At 40.1% G+C, this 10,055-nt stretch overlaps 1 long non-coding RNA gene across 1 annotated transcript; it reads right to left on the bottom strand.

Annotated features, from left to right (window-relative positions):
- Positions 1-2,088: 2,088 nt before the first annotated feature.
- On the bottom strand, positions 2,089-4,807 carry LOC110363229 (uncharacterized). Its single transcript, XR_010466291.1, has 3 exons — positions 4,581-4,807; positions 2,771-2,972; positions 2,089-2,638 (listed from the first exon to the last, which is right to left on the bottom strand). It is a non-coding gene; the product is annotated as an uncharacterized LOC110363229 (long non-coding RNA).
- Positions 4,808-10,055: the final 5,248 nt, after the last annotated feature.

Below are 10,055 nucleotides of genomic sequence, written 5' to 3'. Positions count from 1 at the left end.
CATTAAAGGCACTGCTTGCTAGTAAGTATATAATAGTGTCACTATAAGAAAACATTTACTGGTAAAAATAGACTCCTTTCTTCTCACTCAATTTCTCTTACTTGTGTTTTTAATTGTTGTACAGTTGTCATCCATATTTTATCTTAGCTAGAAGCTAAGAATAAATATTTTTAAAGCAATACTAACAGGCTGCCAGATTACTTCAGGCTTTTCCTGGAAACAAATCCAGGTTCTGCTTTTCAGACTTGCGTTGGACTGATGTGCTTTGGGTGAGGTTTTGGTGCTGGTGGTGGTGTTTTCAGTGCAGTGCTATGTGTCTGAAAGTGGTGTTGCCTTTTTTCCTGCCTCCTCCTTCACTCATTTGCATGGAGGAAGAAATTGTGAAGAAAAGGTGGCGTATCCAAGTACCTCCTTCTACCTTGGCAAGCTTATCTTGAGAGATAAGCAAAGTTACCAAGTTACTGACAACAGAATTCATAGTGGGCAAACACAAGACAACCGTTCCCTGCCAGCTCTTCCTGCTTGTTTTGCATATCCTAGACTGTGTCGTTGAAACCAGGCAGAATTCACAAATTAATAGATGTGTTTCTCCCACTTCCCACTACCAGTTATTATACAGTGGACACAGGTTGCCTATATATTTGAGATAAACTGTTTTCCCAGTGGTTATAATTCGCTTTTCTACCTGAGGAGCTTTCAGAGCAGGGTCTGAAAGTGCAGGCTGAGTAGACATCGTGACCAAGAGAGAGCATATAAAGGAAATACAGGCACAAAAGTTGATCTTTCTGGTGTGTGCACTGAATGTTGGAAGCTTAATGTGAAACAGCTTACAATTTACAGATAAGTAAAATCGGGCAGTGGTGTGTTAGTCTCATTAATTTGTAACATAAGTAACGGAATAATAAGTTTGGGTTTGTTTTGTTTTGTTTTTTTTTTTTTTTACATTCAGTGGTTTCATAGCTACAGTGTATGCCTTATTTCTATCAAAATTAGCAAACAAGTTCAGTATTTATGTAGCTAGAAGGGATCAGGGCATGCTTTGTACTGTGCAATAAGAGGTTGTAAGTAAAAACACAGACTTACAAGATCTTTGCATTTATCTGAACAGGAATAGGAGGGAACCTGCAAGAAAGGAAGCTCATGATTGCCAGTGACTCCAAGAAAGATCATGCTGGACGGTAAGAGGTTTCATCAATGAGACGGAGTTCAAATGTAGGCTTGTATGGTTGTGCTGCCATTTTTACTGTATGATAAATTGTTCTTAATATGCCAGGAAGATAGTTATGAATTAATATGTTCTGTAAGCAAGACTGAAAGTTGGAGCCTTGATTGTACTCATTGCTGCTGGTGGGGAAATGAGACTTGGAAGCTGAAGGCCCCTAAACTATGTACTTATAAAAATCCCCAACAGGACTACTTGCACAACTGATTTTAATCTAGAGATCTGAACAAGGGTGTAGAAGCCTTAATTTAGCATTCAGATATGAAGCTGAAGACTCTTAACTTCCATATTCTTTCAGTACCAGCAGATGGATTATATATTCCTTAAGATGTGAGGTGAGTTAAAGTCCAGCGTATGTCAAAAATTAGACTAGTTTGAAACATCTAATATTTTCCTTAGGACTTTTTTCGTGGTGATTGTTGTGTATGGATGAGCAAGATAATAACCCCTTTCATTGCAATTTGCCTATTATGTTTTGGTTTTTTTAAGTAGTTATCTAAAATGTAGATTGTAGGTTGTTTGATTTCTCTTAGTTTCCATCTTCCAGCAGGATGGATGCTGAATTACCCCAGTCATTACTTCTTCTGGCTGCAAAAAAACCCCACTATTTGAGAGTGAACGTACTCTTGTTTGAGCTGTGGTTTTTCCATGTTAGTTTTTCACATGAAGAGGCCGTAGTTGCCAGATCCTTAGTGAGGAGTAAAGGGACTTCAAAGCATTCTTAAAAGAGCACTGATGGAAGAACCCTCGTGTTTCTTCCATCAGTACCTACCAGGTACAGTAGCATGGGGAAAATGAGCATGCAGCTTTGGGTAACTGAAAGGTCAGCTTAGAAATGTAAAAAACACTTATAAATTTGTATTCAACTTATGAATTTATATAAACAGTTGTCTGTAATACTTTGTCTAGCAGATCCTGTGAACAGTGAAATGTTCCCTGCAATGCACAGAGCTGTCATCCACAGAGCCTGCCATGCTGCAGCTTTTATCCGTCCATTGTTTGTCACGTTTGCTTAACATAAAGTCTGACAAGCAAAAAAAGCTTTGCAGAAATACTGAAGTGAGACTCGTATCATGTTTATTTAGAGTTAAAAATTCTCACAGGAAATCCTATAAAATAAGTTCTGGAGAGTTCAAAGGTAATGTGAAACACAACAGTAAACACTCAGCATTGGAAATTTGGGAAATGTGGAGCTGAGATTCCTAAACAGCTTCCTTGGGAAGCATCTGTGTCTTGTCGTGTGATGCACACAGTGTTAGGAACAGAGACACAGGATTACCAGTCAGATTACCACAAATATGTTTTTCAGAGCAAAAATCACACTCTGCTCATGCTCAAAATCCAGCTGAATATGATTTCTTCCCCGCTGCAGACCTTAGGAGGCATGCTGTAGAACGGTTCCACTGTTGGGCAGCTCTGTGAAGGGAAGAGTGGAGAAAACAATGAGAAAGTAAAGAATGAAAAGGACTTTTTCTCCCTCACGGTTCTTTAAAAGTCCATGCAAAGGGAGCTGCCTTGCCCAATGTAGGACATCATTTCGTTAGTCACCTTAAAAACCGATGAGGCACATCAAGGTTCTCTCAGCTTTTTCCTCCTTCTCCTTCCTTTCTGCAGGTGTCAGAAGGTTCTTTGTTTTCATGGTATACTCATTAAAAGTGTCTCAGATCTTTACAAACCTTCGTGTGTCCTTGGTCAACCACCTTACTCACATACCCCTTCCCACTCCAGCCTTGGGGACATTTCCTTCTCCCTGTCAAAGGAACATGAGGAGATTAAGTAAGAGCAGCAGCTTCCCAACAACCCTTAACTCCTTCACAACTGAGCGCTTTGTTTGGGCTTGCTGAGCCCAAACAAGGAGGTTGGAAGGAGTTCTGACAAACGTAGGGAACCTTGAGGGACCTGAAGGTATTTCCTTTTCCTCATTCCCCACTTCCATCTCAGCGTACTTCTCCATTGCCTCTTCTCCTGCTGTCATCCCCCAAACCGAAAGATGCACAGGTCAAAAATATTCCTGAAAATGGATGCCTTTAGTTGGCTGCAGTAAGGCTTCGCTATGCATAAATATCACGTGCCAGGGAGCTGTGTTCCATGGTTCATACAGCAAACATATATATGATATATTAATCCACTTTTTTGTTACCGGGCTGATCTGCAGGACCTGCAGATGTGTAAAGGTGAGAAGAAATGAAAAGGGAGAGCTTACCCTTCCTTTCTTCCCCACTCTTTGTGTCTTTTCCACTCTTGTGTGTTCTCTTGGAATATGCCTTTATTTTTTTTTCATACTAATGTTGAAATTACTTTAAGAAAACCAATAAAATTTTCTGGCAAAAACTCGCCAAGACAGACTGTAGTGCTGCCCCTGGAAATGTTATTACTGGATCAGACAAAGCTGTTTTCCAGTGCAGTGATCTCATGATGAGAACTTCTTAAAAGTAGTATTTCAGAAAATAGTTATGGGTGATGGTAGCAAAAGCATTGATCCCAGAGGCTGTCAGATCAGGAGGGTATTTTGATGCTGTTGGTTAGCAGGTCACGTTTCTTTAGCCCACTTGCAGAGGTTTTCTATTTAGTCAAAAGCTGTACGGACAATGCTAAATTAAAAATTAGCTCTGTAACTGGATCTAGCTATTAAAATTCTTTAACGTTAGGATTTGACAACCCTGGCTTTGTTTGGAAAAGGAAAGGAAATGAATTGGCAAGGACTAAAGGCAAGCTGTAACAAAAAAATAAATTGTGGAGCCTCTGAAGTACAGTACAGTATGTCAAGGACTTAATACTTTACAAATAAACCTGTACGTTGCTCACCATCCTGCCAAAACAATTGCAGCAGCAACCCGACTCTCTAACCATATAGCTTTGCAAATCAAATACATAAGAAAACAGCTTCTAACTGGTCGCTCTGCTAGAGATATGAACACAGGAGAATAAATCTTGTTATTAAGGAGGAGTAATAAGGACTTGGCTGCAGAAAACTTGCCATTGTTTGAAATCTGCAGGAGTGTGTGGTTAAAATGACAGGACTAGGATTTCATTGCACAAACAAAATCCAAAACAAGGTCAAAGTGCCCTACAGGAAGAAAAGCAGCCACTTGTACTGCTTAGAGGAATAATATATTTTGCCCTTTGTCATCTAAAAAAGCACAAATCTTTAATCACTCACAAATCATTAAGAGTTAATTGGAAAATATGCCCGTTCACTCCCCCAAGAGAACTGCTCACTTTGAGCACGTTTCAAATAACATCAAATATTTAGAATGTAAGGAATGAATAAGTCACATCTTCGTCTGATCTGTAAAGTAAAATAAACGACTTAGCATTTTTATTTCTTAATAGTTTCCAAACACGCAAGGAGACTCACCCATTTGCAGCAGAAGGTGAGTGACAGACAGCTCCACCAGTGAGGACACCGTCTGGCTCTAGGTCTCTGTTCTGCAAAACACACCTCAATAACCAGCTGGGGACTCTGCCCCATCCATGTGCTGGTTCTGCTGCCCTCCCCATGGAGCAAACTGGAGCAAACGTGGAGCAGCGTCATCACTGAAAGCTGTGCAAATACTCTGCTCCCCGTAGAAACCGGTGCCCACGTCCACATGGACACTTCCAAATATGTGCACAGAAAAAGTCCAATCTGGGAACCGGGTCATCTGAAAAGAATTTTTGGATTAGCATGTTTTCTGAGGACTAGCACACACTATGAAGGCTCTTATTCTGTACACCACTTGGAAATTCATCAGCTTGGTTTATTGTTATTATATGTCTCCATGTGCGCAAGTGTTAGCTCCTTCAAAGGCTGGCTGTTAGAAGAACACAATAGTGTTATTCCTACAGAACTCTTACGTAAGTTTAAGCATTTTAATGATCACTTAGCTAAATCTCACAGGAAAAGCATTACAGAAAAGGGAGAAAACTCAGTCCCTACAGGTTTTAACACTTGCTGAAGTCAGCGGAATAAGCATTTAACTCTTTGGGGGAGCATTGGAGTGCTGCATGAGGCAGAGACGTGTAAGTGAATGAGATCCTGCCTGCAGATACACAATACTGAATTGCAGCGACTTCAGTGGGTGTTGCCACAGGCAGGACTTGGACCTGCATACTCTTAAAGCAGAAAGTTTTCATTGTAATTGCAAGTGTTAATAGTGAACGGGCACAGCATGAGCCCTATCATTAATAAAAGCTCAGTTTTTAGTGAATTACAGGAAATTTAAAAAAAAAAAAAAAACATAAATTAGAATTATTAACCGACCTTACAAATTTTACATCTGAACTCCTACTACAAAAACAGCGCAAAAGGGTATCGGGAAACAGGAGTGTGTTGTAATTCTTGCAACATTATTAGGAGTCTCAGGACATTCAGAGTTTTCTCAAAGGCAGTCATAGGAACATGAGATGGCCTTTTACCCTTATATTTAAAACAAAAAAACAAAAAAAAGGAAGAAAATATATTTGTCATCTATAGGAATTCTAACATTCATCTTTTGAAACCTGTCACTTCTTAAGCCAGTCATAAAATGTTTTGAGACCTGACCCGTGTTTTTTAAATGCAGGTACTTGCCAATACTAATATGTTATCACACATGTCTTTGTCCAAAAAAAACCCACATTAATAATTCCACGAAGTGGATGAAGCCATATTGTAATAGCTGGGACCTGTATATGTATTCTAAGTAAACTTTGGAAGGGAAGTAAATGTTGCAGCATTGCAGCAGACTGTAAAAATCCGGGTGATATAAAAGGAATGAGCAAGAGATGCTGATGAGTTCAAACAAAAAGACTGTTAATGAGTTGACTGTTAATTAGTGTGAAAATTTGAACAGCATAATCAGGAGTTGATTTAGATCAAGAAGCAGGACTTTGTTGAAGGTAGGAGTAGCATTGTAATTTTTAAGTAGAAATTATTAAAGCTGTATTTTTATTTTTAATTTATAAGAGAGGGTGTCATTAGGATGTTTGGGAAGCGAGGTGAGGCAGAGTGTGGGATCTGTGCAAATACGTTTTAGAGAACTGAAGGGACATCAGGTACGCGGATACAGAAGATGGGGAGAGCAACAGTTACGGGCATAATCTGGTGCTTTGAGCAGAAGCAGAAAGGGTTGTGTGACTTGTGCAGTAGCTGTGTTCAGGACTTGGCTTTTCAACCTGATCTGCACATACTTGTGTTAAGAAAGGGACATGTATGTGTCTAACAGGAGAGCAAATCAGCTGAGCTGAATTTCACCACTGATGGGAGGTGAAGTCTCCTCGAGACCCAAGTGCACTTCTGGGAAAACTGTTTCTTTCTCCCTCGTGCCCCATTCCAGGGCTGGAACACCCGTAACTGTTCCCTTGCCAGGCGAATGTCAGCCGACGCACAGTTGGATCCACTTCTTTGACTCTTACATTTATCCTGCAATCAGTCTAGACTTGTCTAGCGTTGCTTTGCATTCCTGACGGTTCTAAGGAAACATATGTCTCGCTGGCAGCGTGTGGGCTGTCGGATGGAGTGAGCTGCGCCAGAGTGCCCAGGCCGGCCTGTTCTCGGAAAACCACAGCAGCTTCAGCTCCCTTCCTTTTGAGAAGTCCATCTAAACTGTCTTGGGTTCTTTTCTCTGTGGTTAAAACATCGTGTAGGACGCTGTTTACAATCTTATGTGTGGAAAAGCATATTCTTATATAATACCTAGCCTTGCAGTTCTTCTGCTTTCACTTAAACTAAGTGGCTAATAGCTGGTTTATATATATATATATATATATATATATATATATATATAATATTCAAGGAGGGGCACTAAGTATTGAATCTGTTTCTCATTTTTTCCCTCTACAAAACTGCTTTGTTGGTGTGTATTCATAAAGATTTAATGGCAGACAAAATACGAAATATTTCAGAAGGGAAGGATTAAGAGGAGTTCACATGAGGTTTTGCAATTTATTTCCACATGAATTATGTAAATCACTTGTTCTGTTTAGCCTATGGAGTAACCAAAGGGGCCAAGTGCAGCTCTTGAACCCATCCTGAAGGTAAAAAGCAAGGTAAAAGGGCACTTGTAACAGTGATTAGAAGCCTCAAAATCAGATGGTGATGATTATTGTTATATTTTGAGATTGAGCAGGTAACCAACGCACCCCCGCCCCATGGGGATCTCATTGATCACTGCAGAGTTTTGGCCATTGCCTCTCTTCCATGCTAAATTATTCTTTTTGGCTAGGACACCAGTGCAGGACTGCAGAGCCTTTGCTTGCTTTATTCTTTTCATAATGCTTAGCTGGTGACTTCACTTCTTACCTGTGAAATGGACTTTATAACTTACCTGCCATTCAGACTTGTTACAAAGCTTAATCAGCCCATGCAAGAAGAATTCTATGGACCTTTCAAGACAGTGGTTATGATTAGTTCTGTAGATCTGATACAGCTCTCGCTGCAGTACTTTTGCATTACTTTCACGGTGATCTGGGATTCACTTACATCTGAAGAATGATAGAGTCAGAACAATGTTGATAGTAAGAGGGAGAGAAACTTGCCTAGCTTAAGTATTTAAACCGTCGAAGGACAGAAATCCCAGCACCTGCCTGTCGCTCTGTCTCAGTGCTGTGCCACCTTCCTGGTAAAAAAAGGTTTTCCTGATTTCCAACCTGCACCGTCAGAGCTGCAGTTTGTGGTCATTGCCCCTGCTCTATTGTTTAGCACAACGTAGGAGAGTTTGGCTTTTAAATCTTCACCAATCCCTTTTGGATAGTTGCAGGCAGTTATTAGAATCCCTGTTATGCTCCTTCACCAGCCTGAACAAACGTTCTCTTTGTAGGACATAGGCCAAAGCTCCTGCCCAGCGCAGACAGACCAGCAGCAGAGGAGCAGCAGAAAGCCCGACGGCGGCTGCGCCACCCGCACAGAGAGGTGCCCCTCGCTTCGCTGGGCTCGGCAAACCAGAAGGTACCGGGTTTTGAGCCAGCCAAGAAGTTCCTTAGCAATGACTTTTTTTTAAAATTACCTAAAGATATATTTGTGTCATCAGTTCCCTGTTTAGTCAGGTTTTAGACACAGATAACAGGATTGTTATATACTTATCAGGAAGCTGGAAATTCTAAAAGTGACAGCCATTCATAAAATGTGAATAGTGTGTGTCTAACCACTCCATACTTCTACTTGAATGTGTTCACGTGTGCACAGAGTACTCTAGGATTAAAGATTATGAGCCTGCAGGGCCCGTGTTCTGGACACCTCTCTGTGAAGTGAAGAACATCAAATATAAATCTATGCATCAAGACATATGATAATTTACAATTTTGTGTAACCTACAGTTTATCTTAGGAATTAGGAAACTATGTCTCTCAATAGCATAAGAGCAACAAGATTCTCTTGCTCCCAGTTGTGTACAAATTCATAATTAATGCTGTGTTTCTTTATGTATGTCATAGCGTGCATTTGGAAATTGTTCCTTGTGGCACAGGGCATGAACGTGCTAGAAAAAAGTTACACATAAGCAGTTTGGCTTGGTCTGGTTTTAGGTGAAGCTGTCACTGCATCCGGGTGAGAGAATATTTTGGTTTACAGGTTTTAATTCCTGTTATTTTTTCCCTATGCCAATAGGGTTTGCAATACATATAACTCAGTAAACAAAGGAGTCTATGCTAATCCAAGAGGGTTTGAGAGCAGAGCAGAAAGCAAGGGGGAGTTAAGAATATAGGTGAGACAGTATACTGGAATTGATGTGATGTCAAGGGATATATGAATAATATTAATGAATATAAGCTGTATAAGAATATATACTAATATAAACTGTATGTTATTTTTACAGTGTGTTCTAGTGATACATTTACAGAAACAGAAATACCTTTAATCGTCGTTTGTCATGGAAATGTATTTCCTCCTTGAATCTTATAACATTCAATGTGAAAAAGTGCTTATAAGTACCAAATTTTTGGTTGGAAAACACAGACAAATTTTTTCCTCTATGCTTTATTAAACTTTCATTTACTAAGAGCATAGTCCTAAACATCATTCCATAGTTTTGCTTCCTATGCCTCCATCATTTTTGCTGAGAATTGTCCATCTGCCATTTTGTTTAAAGAGCGAACAGTGGAGCAGTCTGCAACATACAGTGTGTTTAGTTTAAATTCGCAGGAACGGTGTCGAGCTTCTGTCATATTCAACCTTTGGCTGATAACAGTAAACCCTCTTTGAGGAGATTTACCGCTTAGCAAACATGTTTCAGTACATTAATGATCTACAAAGTATGAAGCCACTAAATGCATAGACAAGTTCTCCAGCCACTCATTGTAGAGCTTGTCAGAATTGGACTTTTAGAGCAGGATACAAGTAAGAATGCCCCGTTTGTGAAAAATCACACACAAATCTGTGTTAAGTTTTTAACTGCTCTCAGTGCTCTTCTATGGCAACCTTTGTCCACCAACACGTCTCTTCAGGAACACCTTTAATTATTTATCTGGAGCATCTAATCTAGTAATAGATTTTCCCCCTTCATGCTAGCGGGGTGCAAGGGAAGAAGTGCACCAAGATCACATCACGGAGCAGAATTTCCCTCTAGATAGCAAGGCAGTCTGCTGCTGTGTCTGCCAACTGCTCTCAGACAGACCCATTGTTGAGCAGAAGTTGGAAGAGATCAGACAATACAGGGAATAAATAATGAAGTGAGACATGGAATAGTTTTTTTCTTCCATGTTTTTTTTTTTCCCCCCAGTATTTTCCACGTGAAGATAGAGAATATTTCAGACATCTCACGTTATCCATCTCCTCCTTTATTCCACTCAAGGAGACAAGGCTGCTCTGCGTATGCAGCCTGAAAGGAAGAGTACTGCTGGAAAATCAGTCTGGTCATTAATAGTGCAATAAAGATTT

Source organism: Columba livia, chromosome 15 (genome assembly GCF_036013475.1).
Source record: "Columba livia isolate bColLiv1 breed racing homer chromosome 15, bColLiv1.pat.W.v2, whole genome shotgun sequence".
Classification (NCBI taxonomy): Eukaryota; Metazoa; Chordata; class Aves; order Columbiformes; family Columbidae; genus Columba; species Columba livia.
This window is presented reverse-complemented; position numbering and strand designations above follow the sequence as displayed.